The 12545-nt window shown below is 53.9% G+C and overlaps 1 long non-coding RNA gene across 3 annotated transcripts; it reads right to left on the bottom strand.

Moving 5' to 3' along the window:
- Positions 1-5553: 5553 nt before the first annotated feature.
- Positions 5554-11596, bottom strand: LOC138685416 (uncharacterized). Of its 3 annotated transcripts, XR_011324657.1 has the most exons (4): positions 11412-11596; positions 8531-8658; positions 6724-6788; positions 5554-6075 (listed from the first exon to the last, which is right to left on the bottom strand). It is a non-coding gene; the product is annotated as an uncharacterized lncRNA (long non-coding RNA). The 3 variants fall into 3 exon arrangements; XR_011324655.1 differs by lacking the exon at positions 11412-11596 and having other exon boundaries at positions 8531-11358; XR_011324656.1 differs by lacking the exons at positions 6724-6788; positions 11412-11596 and having other exon boundaries at positions 8466-11358.
- Positions 11597-12545: the final 949 nt, after the last annotated feature.

Below are 12545 nucleotides of genomic sequence, written 5' to 3'. Positions count from 1 at the left end.
AGTTACTAAGAAAGGAAAAAGTGAACAGATCAGGAACAAGAAACTGTGCCATAACACAAACTCATGGGAGCCCCAGCTCAAGGTCTGTGCACGGTTTGGGTCCCTCTATCTCAAAGATATGCCAGCAGAAGTGCAGAAGGTCCAGAGCAGAGGTGTGAGGTTAGCAGAGTCATGGCAGAGCTTCTGGGTAAGCAGGACAGGATCCTCCAGGCTGGAAGTGGGACAACTGAGGATGGAAGTCTGCAAAATAACAGAGGACTAGAGAGGGTGGAAAGAGGAAAACCGTCTCATCCTGCAGAAGAGGAATCAGATGAACGTAATAGGTGCAAGACCCAAAACCATAAAACTGAAGCTTTTTTCACACAGTGTGTAATTAGGCCGCAGCAACTCCTGCTGCACGATGCTGTGGTTGCTAAAATCTAAGCTGTATGAGGAAAGCAGCCAGACAGGGATGGAGAGGGGGCAAGAGGAACAAAATAAGGCTCTTAAATACAGACATTGCTCTGGCTCAGGAAACGTGTAAGCTACAAATTGCTAGTGTCTGGGAGAGTATATGTGGGTGGATCATGCTTCTCTCATCCCTTCTGCTTTCCCTGGGCACCTCTTCTGGCTGCTGTCAGGAACAGACACTGCGCTGGAGAGATGTTTGGCTTGACCCATGCAGCTATTCTGCACCCGCTCCCAGATTCCCCAGCTCTTTGAGGCTTGTGGATTTGTCATTTGGCTCAATACTATCCGAATTTTGTGTTTATTTTAATCATTTTGATATAGTGCCCAGAGGTTCAGGAGAAGCAGTGAGTGCCTCTATGAAAGGTCACCCTCAGAGTCTGCCAAACCTCAGTCACACTCATTTTCAAACTCAAAACCAGTCTGGGAAGTCGGATTGGTAAATCAGCCTTCTCATAGTTCTTCCCCAAAAATATCTTCTGTGCACTTTCTTCTTGTCACCCAGCAGAAAAACAAAACAAAGCTGATACTATGTTAAATATAGACAATATCTTTACAGGAGACGAACTGCACTTATAAATTCAAGTCAACTTTAGCTCACCAAAAACTCCTAAATCTTTTCACTGTGGAGTTCTGGTTTCATGGAAGCCTAGAGCTCCACCTCACGTCCTTGTGAGCGGCTAGAACATGTGTTTATGCTCCAGTCATGTCAACAAGAACAAACATCCTGAGAAAGCATCACTTCTTGGTTCGATGCCTTGAGAAAGCAGAGCCTTGTGGGAAATTCCAACCTTGCCACAGGCTCTTAGGAGGCCTCACTTCCCAGGAAGCAATACAAAAAATAGTAGCTCCTGTGTGCCAACAAGCTTCAGACCCCCAGTGGCACAGGGAAATTCCCGTCCTTCCACTCAGCTCTTATCTGATCCCTGGCAGGGACTTTGGCTGTCCCATCTGGTCCCATCCTGGCATTGTTTGTGGTGAAGAAAACAGACTCCTGACTTTAAGGAGATGCAAACCCCTCTAGTCTACTCTTAATTATGTTTTCCCTCTCTTTGCTCCTTCTCTTAGTACAATAGGTCAATGTTTAGAAATTACAGAAGGATAAGAGTGTTCTTCACCCCAGCTTTCTACTCCATCAACCTCCCTGTCACACCATGCTTGGGAAAACAACTCTTCATGCAAAGTCCACAGAGCCTTCACCACGCATTTCTTTTCAGGCAGGTGAGAAGTGGTAATCCGTTACACATAAGCACCCAGACAAGCTGTAAGTAAGCTTGGCCTGGCCACAGAGCTCACAGGATGATGGCACTGCTGGAAGGGGGTCTGGGGGCCTCCTGTCCACCTTCCCATTCAAAGCAAGGCCATTGCCAAAACTAGCTCAGGTGAGCCCATGGTTTTGCCTAGCAAAGTCTTGAAAACCTCTAAGTGCAGAGTCCACCACCTCTCTGGGCTGCATCACCTCATAGGGAAGAAGTTTTGCCCTGATGCAGAACTTGAACTTTCCAAACCACAACCTGTGCCCATTTCCCCTTGATGTATCACCTGCTGCTACCAAGAAGAGTTTGACTCTCACCATTGTAACCACCCTTCTTGTAGGTTGCTATCAAATTGTCCTTTATCTTCCTCTTTGCCAGGTGTTTTGGGTTTGTGTGGCAGGGTTTTGGTAGCAGGGGAGGGGCTGCAGGGGTGGCTCCTGTGAGAAGCTGCTCGAAGCTTCCCCAGCTCCAAGTCAGACCTGCTTCTGGCCAAGACTGAGCCCATCAGTGATGGTGGTAGTGCCTCTGGGAGAACAGATTTAAGAAGGGGAAACCTGCAGTGATGGGAGGAGAGTGGAATGTGAGAGAAAACTCTGTACAGACAGCAAGGTCAGTGAAGAAGTAGGGGAGGAGGTGCGCTGGAGGAGGGGATGCCCCCACAGCCCGTGGCAAGACGGCAGGCTGTGTCTCCCCCAGCCCATGGAGGGGAGTGGGGGAGCAGATGCCCACCTGCAGTCTGGGGAGGAGCCCACGCCAGAGCAGGGGGATGCCCCCGAGATGGCCGTGACTCCGTGGGAAAGCCTGCGCTGGAGCAGTCTGTGCCTGAAGGGCTGCAGCCCGTGGAAGGGGACCCACACTGGAGCAGTTCATGGAGAACTGTCTCCCATGGGAGGGACCCACGCTGGAGCAGGGAAGAGTGTGAGGAGTCCTGCCCCTGAGGAGAAAGAAGTGGCAGAGACAGCGTGTGATGAACTGACTGTAACCCCCATTCCCCATCCCCCTGCACCGCTGGAGGGGAGGAGGGAGAGAGAATTGGGAGCGGAGTTGAGCCAGGAAGGACAGAGGGGTGGTGGGAAGGTGTTTGAAGATTTGGGGTTTACTTCTCATTATCCTTGCTTTGATTTCATTGGTAGTAAATTAAAATGATTTTGTTTTTTCCCCACATTGAGTCTGTCTTTTGCCTGTGACCATAAGTGGTGAGTGATCCCTCCCTGTCCTTGTCTCAACCCATGAGCTTTTCTTTATATTTTCTCTTCCTCATCCCACCAAGGCCCGGGGGGAGGAGTGAGCATCTGGCTTGGTGGTGCTTTGTTGCCAGCTGGGCTTAAACCACAACACCAGGTTAAGCAAGCCCAGCTTCTGCAACCTCTGTTCATTGGCCACATGATCTAGACCCCTCAGCTGGACCTTCTCACTGATGACATGTCCATTACTGGGGCAATTCTCTCCTGCATGTGTTTTCAGATATGGAGGGCTTTGGTGGAGATCTTTCTAGCCGATAGCTGCGGTTTCCCAAAACTAGTGGCTCTCAGATGACAGGCTGCTGCCCCTGCCTCCAAACCCCCTGACGCTGGCTCCCAGTACAGCCCTGGGGGAGATGCTGGAGGTGTCAGCCCAGGCTGAAGGACAGCCTTTGCTGTTGGTGCCTAGTGTCAGCACCTCCGTGGTGCAGCGGTCCTGCCCTGACTCTGCTGGCAGCCCCGTGGGGAACCTGGCCAGCAGAGGAACTTGTGCCCAGCCCTCACTTACGGCCAAGAGGGAGGTACCCAGCTGCATCCTATCTGAGGTGAGAGGGGAATTTCATCAATGCTGAAACCATAGGAGTCCAGCATTGTGCAAAATACTTGAGGCTAACATAAACAGTTCTGCATTTATGAAAATCAGACGGCGCCTAAGTGAAACCGGAGTGCTGTTCCTTTGGGGCAGCACTCTGTTATTTCTCCATGGATGGAGGAGCTGCCCCTCTGGGCAGAGCACAGCTTTTCCAACCAAATGAGGGAAGCCATGCTCTGCCTTCATTGGTAGCTACAGCCTTGCTTTGACGCACTCCTTGAAGCATGCAGAAATATGAGCTTGCATCATGCCTGGCAGCTTTGACTATTTCCAGAGGCTTGGAGTCACACGTGATTTCCCAGAATCGCTGCTTTTCCCGCATCCTTCCACCATTGCCAGCCCATAAATGCAACCCCAGCACTCTGCTGGGATAGGAAAGGGAAAGTCCTAAATATACACCTTAACCCCAGAGGGTTTGGCAGCTCAACCTCTGCTGAAGAGCAGGACACACGTGAGCTAGACACCAGCTTGGGTTTACCCACACGGCTTTGCAGCAAGACAGGACAGACAAACCCCCTGCACCTTCCTACAGCTGGCACATGCATGACAAAATGTGTCAGGGCATCTAGTGCCGCAAATTTAAATGGAAACTGAGGCACAGTGTTGCTGTCTGACAGCTCTTCCCAGGGCCATTTGCTGAGGTCTCCCTGGGCATCCTGCAGCCTTTTCAGCCTGAAGCTCAGCTGCAGAAGTGATTTATCTGGAGTTCACCCACTGAGGTTAGTTCCCATTCCCAAAATAACCCCGTACTGCCCCAGAGGCTGGCAGCATCGGAGACACCCATGTATGTGAGGCAGCCTGGCTGCCCTCAGCCTCTGGGCTATCCTCGTCCTCAGACCTCTTATGCCCCCAGTCAGCTATTTTGAAGAGACTGCCTTTTCCTTCCAGGGCCCCCTGCTCCACTGCCGTCCCCGCTTCCAGAGAGGCTCAACCTAGCCGTACCCGTGGGCTGCCCTGCTTCAACCCCAGGGATGCCTCTCATGAGCATGAGCCTCCACAGATGCCTTGGGAAGTTCTCCTCACCCCTGCACTGAGTATGCAGGACTCAGCGCTCCTTTCCTGATCCCCTTCTTCATAGGGTGGGAGAACGGATCCAGCCCTGGGCAGAAGAAGGTGGGCACCAGGCATGGGGAGACCAGAGAGACACCGATTCTGAAGACAGGAGGAGCTGGAAAAATTAAGTTGGTGGGGGCAGGTTGCAGCAGACACAGATGCAACAGGAGAGACCCGGAGGCAGGTCAGTCTAAGGGGAAGGTGGAATTTAGATGAGCAGGCAGCTCCTCAGGAAATAATACTGAAGGCACAAAGAAATCTCCTAGTGAGGAAGGAGGATATGCAGCGTGATGGGAATTCAGCTGAATCATAAATTCCTTAATCCCCTGAAGTTTAAGAAGGAATTACAGAAAGAAAACAAGTTATTCAAATTCCAGGGGATTAATGTAAAACTGCAGCACAAGCATCTGGGGAGCAACTGGAAAGCTGAAGTGCAGATGCCTGTACTGAGGGATGAGAATCACCAGGGGAACACAACTGTAAGTGCTCGGAGGTGCATCTGCTCCAGCACCAGCCTTGGCTTAAGCCGCCTCTGTCACCCCCCATCACCACTGCCCCCTCCCCAGCCCCCAACAGCTGCACTAGCACGGGGTGGGGGGGACACATGCAGTGGAGGCTGCTTACACCAATAACGCTGCCAAAAAATAAATTAAATAAGATAATGCTAACAAACTGTGCATCCTACTGCAGCCTAAATAAACCAGAGGCTTCCAGAGGTGGATTTCATCCACCCAACTTGTCCTAGCACAGTGTGTTTGGAATATCGGACAAAGCCATCTCGCAGCCATCCACCGAGATGGCCAAGAGGGAGGTGGCTCCCTGGGCAAGGGCAAGCAGTGCTGATCTTAAAAGAGGGAGAGCAATAAGCCCTGGGGTTATTTCCTGGAAAAAATATTGGTAGAATTAAAGAGTTTTAAGCATGAGAAAGATACCAAGACAATGCACCAAGATTGTTTTAATCAAATTTGTTCTGCATAAATTTATTTGCTTTCCCTCCATGGCAGGAGTTTCTCCTCCCTGAGAGCAGAGCAGCTGCAGATGTTGGAATTCTTGACTTTAGTAAGGTTTTCGGCACCGTCTCAAGTACCATTTGTGTAAATAACCAAGGTAGGGAGTGTGGTTCCTGCCAGTGCCAAGCGCTGCCCCTGACAGTGGCAGCAGGGACAAGGCAGCGGAGCAAGAGAGTTGTCACTGCTGGCCATGGCTTGGCACAGGTCTGGGGAGCACCGTACATCTCTCTGGGCATACAGACCTCGAGCTGGGGGTCTGCTCTTGTAAAGCTTCTGGGAGGCAGACAAAAAAATGGATGGAGATTCATGATCAGAGCAAAACTGCATGGGGTGTTGAGTGTGAGTCCACAGGAGTCTGGTCTGAGCCAGGTTCATTAAAGATTTGGATGCTGAAACGCAGAGGATGCTCACAAGAGATTCAGGGACTGCAAGCATGGTGGCCACAGGTAGGGGACAGGATCTGATCTTGGAGTTATCTAGGAAAAAAAAATCGATAGGATGCAATTCAACCAGAACAAGAACAGCATATGGCAATGACACAGAAGTAAACAACTGCACAAATACAGGGAGGAAATTGCCTGTTCAGTAATCACTCTGCAAAAACCCAAACACTCTGGAGTAATGACAGATTATGAACGAGTTGCATCAACATATTGCTGTGAAAAAGGAAGCCTCTAGCTGGGACTTGCAAAAAGGAGTGACACCTGGACAACACGGAAAGAAACTCCCCTGCTCCAGCTGTCATCGTCGGAGCTCGGCTACTGTATCGTGTCTGCTCTTGGCACTCCAGAGTCCAAAAGACAAGAGAGAGAATGACTGACAGGCCAGAAAAGTGATGTCTGACTAAGCATTGAAGGAACCAACATAGCTTAATTTAGGAAAGATGGTGAGGCTAGACAAGATGTTGGCCCTCAAACAGGTAAAAAATGCTTCTGGAAAGAAATGCGATAGGGGGAAAGGAGGGGAAGGGAGGGGAAGGGAAGGCAAGGCAAGGCAAGGGTAAGGCAAAGGCAAGGGCAAGGCAAGGCTGTCTTCAGGGAAGTTCAGCTCCACTCTGGATTTGATACCAAGCCCCGGCTGCGTGATGGCAGCTCTTCCCCAGTCACTCTCAGGAAACCACTCACTCAAGGCTTCCTCGTATGTTGTAAATTCACAAGGTTTGCCTGCAGCTCCATGCTCCTCCAGGGCCCTAGTTTTTGAGCAGGCAATAGAGGAAACAGTGTCAGAGCTCTGCCCCTTGAGCCCCCATCTGCCCCACAGGACATGGGCACTTGGCTCCCGCAGTCACTGTCACCTCTCCTCTCTCCCCACGACAAGTGTCTGATACACAGAGACATTTCCCACTGTTCCCACACAGTAATCCTGGCCCGTGTGGCTATCAGACAGTCTTGGGGAAAACATCTTGGTCGTGACTATTTTTAATTATGATCTTGTAACCTGAGCTCCACCTGCCTGGTCTTGTTTTGTTTAAGAAGGAGCCAGGAAGGAGCTGCTGACAGGGCTGCTTATCGATGGCCATGTGGGACATAGAGCAGGAAACTCATTACATCCCCACTGGCCAGGGACAGCCTCTATAAAGAAACCACCATAGGTTTGGGCTTTGACTTAGTGCACCCTGTTTCTCACAGCGTTTCTCCCCTTGCAGCGCAGACTCCTGCTATGGGACCCCCCCCAGGACTGAAGAACCAGCAGCAAGTGCCATGCACTGGGCACAGGGCTGAGCCGGGGCCAAGGGCCAGCCGGGACAGCTGCAGCCCCAGGATGAGCAAATTCCACTGTGGCAGGGGAGTTTGGCTGCAGGGCTTTCCCCAGGGCAGGGAAGGAACAGGCTCCAGCTGGGGACCCTCTGGGATGGGGTGAGATTTGGCCACAGGGCACGGCCAGGATGGGGACAGACCTGGCACACGCTATTGCTGTGGCTCAGGCCCCAGGGAGAACAGATGAGCGAGCTGGTGGGGATTTTCTGGGAGACATAAGTGTAAGCAGGATGGGAGAAGGAAGCACATCCGCGGTGGCTTCTCTGCCATGGCATAGAGCTGCTCCCGGCGCTCAGCCTCACTCTGCATTACCCTGGCAGGAGAGATTGGGGGGAGCCTGCCAGCGAGAGACTCTGCAGCCCCCCGAGGACGGGGGGACCGAGAAGCCCACCCCAGGGCCCGCACTGGGTGTGTGGGCAGGACACAAGTATGTATCGGTTTTGCAGTGCTCCAAACAGCCTCTGCAAGGGAGTCCAGCTGCACCGCCCTGTGTTTTTAAGCTGAAAGATGGTGGGACTGGGCTCAAGAATAGCAGATACCAATTAGCAAGGGGGCGAGAGTCGGCACCGGGCATGTGTTTGGAGGGAGAAACCCTCCACGCCTTACACCACCCACCGTGCCTGGTGTCCCCTGCACGCAGGTGACTGCCCGGTACGGCCCCCACTTACCCCCAGCACCCAAGGGCAGGGAGGAAAGCGGCCGCAGGTCACCGCAGGACCCCCAGCGTCCCCCCTGCGGTGACGGGCATCCCTCCCACGCCGCCCTCCTCGGGGCACGGCCCTCCTGGGCCGCCCCCAGCAGCACCGCCAGCCCCACGCGTGGGCCGTGCCCCGCCGCAGAGCGCGGCGCCGGGTGTTCCCGCAGGTTTTACCCCCATCTAGTGGCGGGTCCCAACTTCACACGGGAGCTTCACCAGCAAGGAAAGGGTAGCCGAGGACTGGGGCGGGGGGGGGGGGGGGCGGCAGCTTGGCTTCAGGCTGGGGCAGTCTGTCCTCCTCGCTTTTGGGGGGACGAGGTGACTACACGCAGGGCTGCGTCTGGGGTCTGCCCCGAGAGCAACCCATCTGCCAGGGGACCTGCTGGCGCAGGGTTAAGGGGTAGAAACAGACCTTATTAGCAGCTGAAATTAATTACAGGGGAGGGGAGGTTGCAGCAGCCCAGCCCAGGGTCGCACCTTGGCAGGGGGAGGTCTCCGTCTTTGCAATTCCCTTCATGCTGCTGCTCCAAAGGAGACCCGGCAGAGCCCATCACCCGTGTGTCCTGGCAGCCAGCCCGGGGCTACATCCCAGGCACCTGGACAACCTGCAAAAGACGGTTCATCACGAAAGGGTCATGAACCATGGTTGCAATAAGGCCCCTGAGGCCATCGCCTTGTGGGTTACTGGCTGAATCGGCCCCGCTCCGCATCACCAACGCACGCTCAGGGGATACGAACTGTCAGGGAGGTCCGGAGATGTCCAGCTACCCCAGCAGCCTCAGTCATCTCTGCAGACAGGCATGTTGCAGCACGGAGGGGAAGGAAGAAGCTGCAGACAGCTGCTGCCGTTGTGGCTGCGTTCTGCCCGTTGCAGCACGTGCTTTAGCCTCGCGCCCAGGCACCATCACCGCTGCCTCCCACCCGGGGCAGGCAGCAGGCCCCAGCCTCCCCAGCTCCACTGACAGACCAGCTCCAAACCAGCCCCCGGCTGCCCCGTCCAACCAGCTCTGCCTGGAGCCGCAGCAGGGAGACCCACGGGTGCGAGGAGCAGCTCAGTCCTGGGGGGACGAGGGTGCCCTTGGTGGTCACAGCCCAGAGCCGCACATGCAGACGGGTGCTGCCACCCACGCTGGGCCACTCCTGGTATGTTGTCACCCGTGCGGTGAGGGCGAGGCCAGTGACATGTGTGGCAGGATTGCAAAATGCAGTCTTGTGCAATGCCAGAGCTTTCTCCACGCTCATCTTTACATGGGTGCTTCACACCAGGCAGAGGACAGCCATTACCCTGTGCACAGAAGTACCCTCCCCCTTCCGCAGAGCTTTTAATAAAGAGCTCATGTTTAGCATCTACCCCAGCTCCTCCCTGGGCTGCAACACCTCAGTGTGGGCTCATCCTTCCCCTTGCCAGACCCAGCTCTCCCTCCCAAGTTTGGTTCGTGCTGGATGAGACCCCAGCAGATATAAGCAAAGTGAGCCATGGACCACGTGGCAGCATCAGCAGGAGCCGGAGCTAGTGTCTGGGAATGAAGATTCAGATCTTTCTCAGCACTGGGCAGTCTGGAGGGGAATAAAATGACATCATTCAGCATAGCACAAGCCTGTTCTGTTAGGCACAAAAGATCAGTGTGGAGAAGTTCGGAGGGTATAATCCAGTGAAGGAAAAAAATCTGATACTCATCTGTGAACCAAGATTTGCTTTACATTTTTTTCCAAAACCCTGCAAGGATGTATGCTATAACAAACTGCTCCAGACAGTCTGCTCTTGCAAAAGTCCTTGCAAATACTTTGTCCCAGCCCTGAAACACAGGGGTTTTCCCAGCAGCTGTTTTAAACCCAGCTCATTTATTTTAACTGCTGGCTGACTGGCACCCCTTTCAGAACAGCCCATCTGGGCAATACGCAATCGCCCTGGCACAGGCTGTGTGAGCCAGGGCGGGCAGGACAGGCAGCACCAGAGCCCCACGTTCTCTGTGATGCTGCGGGCAGCAGCAAGCAAACTGCCAGCAAGGGAACGGCTCCGTCTGGTGCGGGCACGGGGGCAGTGGGCAAGGGGGCAGCTCAGGGAGGGCAGCTGGAAACAGGATGAAAACTGCAAGCTTTGGGATGGCAATAGGAGACAGGAGAGTTAGCAGGTGTGGAGCTGGCAGCTGGAGCTCGGAGAGAGGTAACTGCCCTAGAGCCCCTGAGAAGGAAAGAGGAGAGGGAAGCCCACGCAGGACTATTTATTTTGGCTGTTAATTTGCTGTCACAGAAGTGGAGCCGACCCCTAGAGCCAACGTGATGGAGGTGGTGGGGAGGAACCCAGGGGTGAGGCCAGGAACCCGTCTTCTGGCACCAGTATGGCCTTAGGTCATATTAAGCCAACTAAAACCTTATCCTAAAGCCCTTCACTGCAGCAGGAACCCTGACTGTTGTGGAGAGGGAAGAAAGCAGTTCCTTGGGTCCTAGCTCTGCAGTACGGTCTCTCAACCGCTCCTCTGTGCACTCACAAGCTCCAGCTGGTTTTATAAAGCACAGGACACATCCTGACAATTCTGTTCATCGCTTTCTTACACAATCTTCCTATGAAACTGCTGGTTATTTGGCTGGCAGAAATATCTACATGCTCTGTGCATCCTACTTTACACCAGAATTCCCAAATTTTTGTTTTCCTGCAAGTCTCACACCCTGGTAAGGGGTCACTCCCAGCCCACACAACTGATATGCCATGCAGGCATATACCCCGTAATACCCCATAACAATAATAAAAAATAATAAATATAAAAGAGCCACGGCCCTTTCCGTGTCCCAGTGCCACTAGATGGCACCAGGTGTGTACCCTTCACAGCCCAGGGTGTCCCCAGGGTCACGGGGAAACTGGGGGGACCCAGCCCAGCCCTTGGTGCAGACACTGGTGCCTCCTCTTCCATCCCACATGGACCATGGGGTGCTGGGGTAAAGACAGACATTTAAGCCTTAAAATCAAACCCTCAGTGATGCACTGGAGTGTTTCCTCATGGGGGAATTACCTGTGGTGGCTTTTGTCATGCTGCTGATCCCACGCACGCACCCATGCCCACCCCTGGGTCGGGCATTGCTCCCCAGATGGGTACTGGCAGAGTCCAAGGCTGGAGAGGAAAGCCTCAAAGGTGGGTGCAAGTTATTCCAGTTAATATTGGGATCAATGTACAGGTTTCCCAGCATTGACAGGCTCCTCTTGGGAGGGGGGAGAAAAGGGAATAAAACACAATTTACTACATCATTTTGCAATCAGCAAGTGGCTTGCCCTCTCTGAGGTCTCATGGTTTTAGGGATGGATTCTCCTCGTGCACATTTGCTATCTAGCAGAGCTCAGCATGTCCCAAACCCTCAGTATTACCTGTTTTTTCACCATCAAGCCTTCCATTCAGTCACACATCCTTAGCAAAGCCATTAAGTAAACCGAGGAAGCACAGGTGGCACCTCAGCAAAAGTCAGGTCTTTCCTCAGACCTTGCAGCATAATTAAGGAGCGTTTTCTTTTCCACAGTCTTCAGCGTCAAGTACTGAAGGTGACCCTCGGAGACAGGAGCTCAAATGATGGGGTTGGCTGGCAAGGCTCTGCCACACGCAGCACTTCAAAGTGGCCAGCCAAACCCCAGCCCCAAGCAGTGTGGAGGACATGGGTGACAAATTGTTGCTCACCACACAACCCACTGGGCCAGTGCAGAGCCACAGAGGTGACGGATGGCGAGCAGCTCCCAAAAAAGCCAGAACATCAAACCAGCAGGAGCCACATGTCACTCCTTGCTGCCCATGTTCCTGGGGCTGGCATGTCCGGGTGATGAGTGAGCATGGCAGTGGCATGACCCTGGTGCCAAGGGAATCCCTGTGAAACCTCAGGTGCAGAGGGAGTGGGACAGGGTCTTTGTGCAGGGAGCCTCTTCAGTGTTGAGCTCCGAGCGATGCTGTCCTGCTCATGGCGATGGAGCCGCTGGACACGAGGGCAAATGAGAGATGCTCAGCACGGCCCCGCGGTGGCCCTGGCAGGCTGACAGCAAAGGTAGTGCTGCTCCTGCCCACATCCCGAGGCCATGAGATAATCCTGCAGAAGGATCCTGAGTGTGACCCTGCTTCCCAGCCCTCCACAGAGTGCAGCACAAATCCCACCCAAGCGCTTTAACCCCAGCCTAGGGTGAAGGCTAGAAAGGAGGAGGCTGGGTCACTTGGCAAGGTCAGGGCACACAGCAAAAGGGGTTAAAATCCCCCCAAATAAGGGAAATCCCTCATCCCCTTCCCCACAGCCTCCCTTCCCCTCCCTGATCACCTCAGAGAGCCCCAGGGAGCGACCCAGCGTCCCCCCTGCTGCCGCCTTCCCTCCCGGGGAGCCACCAGGAGCCTCCCCACACACCATCTGTTCTCCCCAGGCGACTCGCGGGTGGCCAAGGACATCCCTCCCACACCATCTGCCTCCACGCCAGGCGGCATCTCCCCATCACCCCCCTATGCCCACCCCAGCCAACATCCCTGGGCCG

This window comes from Haliaeetus albicilla, chromosome 5 (genome assembly GCF_947461875.1).
Source record: "Haliaeetus albicilla chromosome 5, bHalAlb1.1, whole genome shotgun sequence".
Taxonomy (NCBI): Eukaryota; Metazoa; Chordata; class Aves; order Accipitriformes; family Accipitridae; genus Haliaeetus; species Haliaeetus albicilla.
Note: the sequence above shows the minus strand (reverse complement) of the source record. Positions and strands in the feature narration are given on the sequence as shown.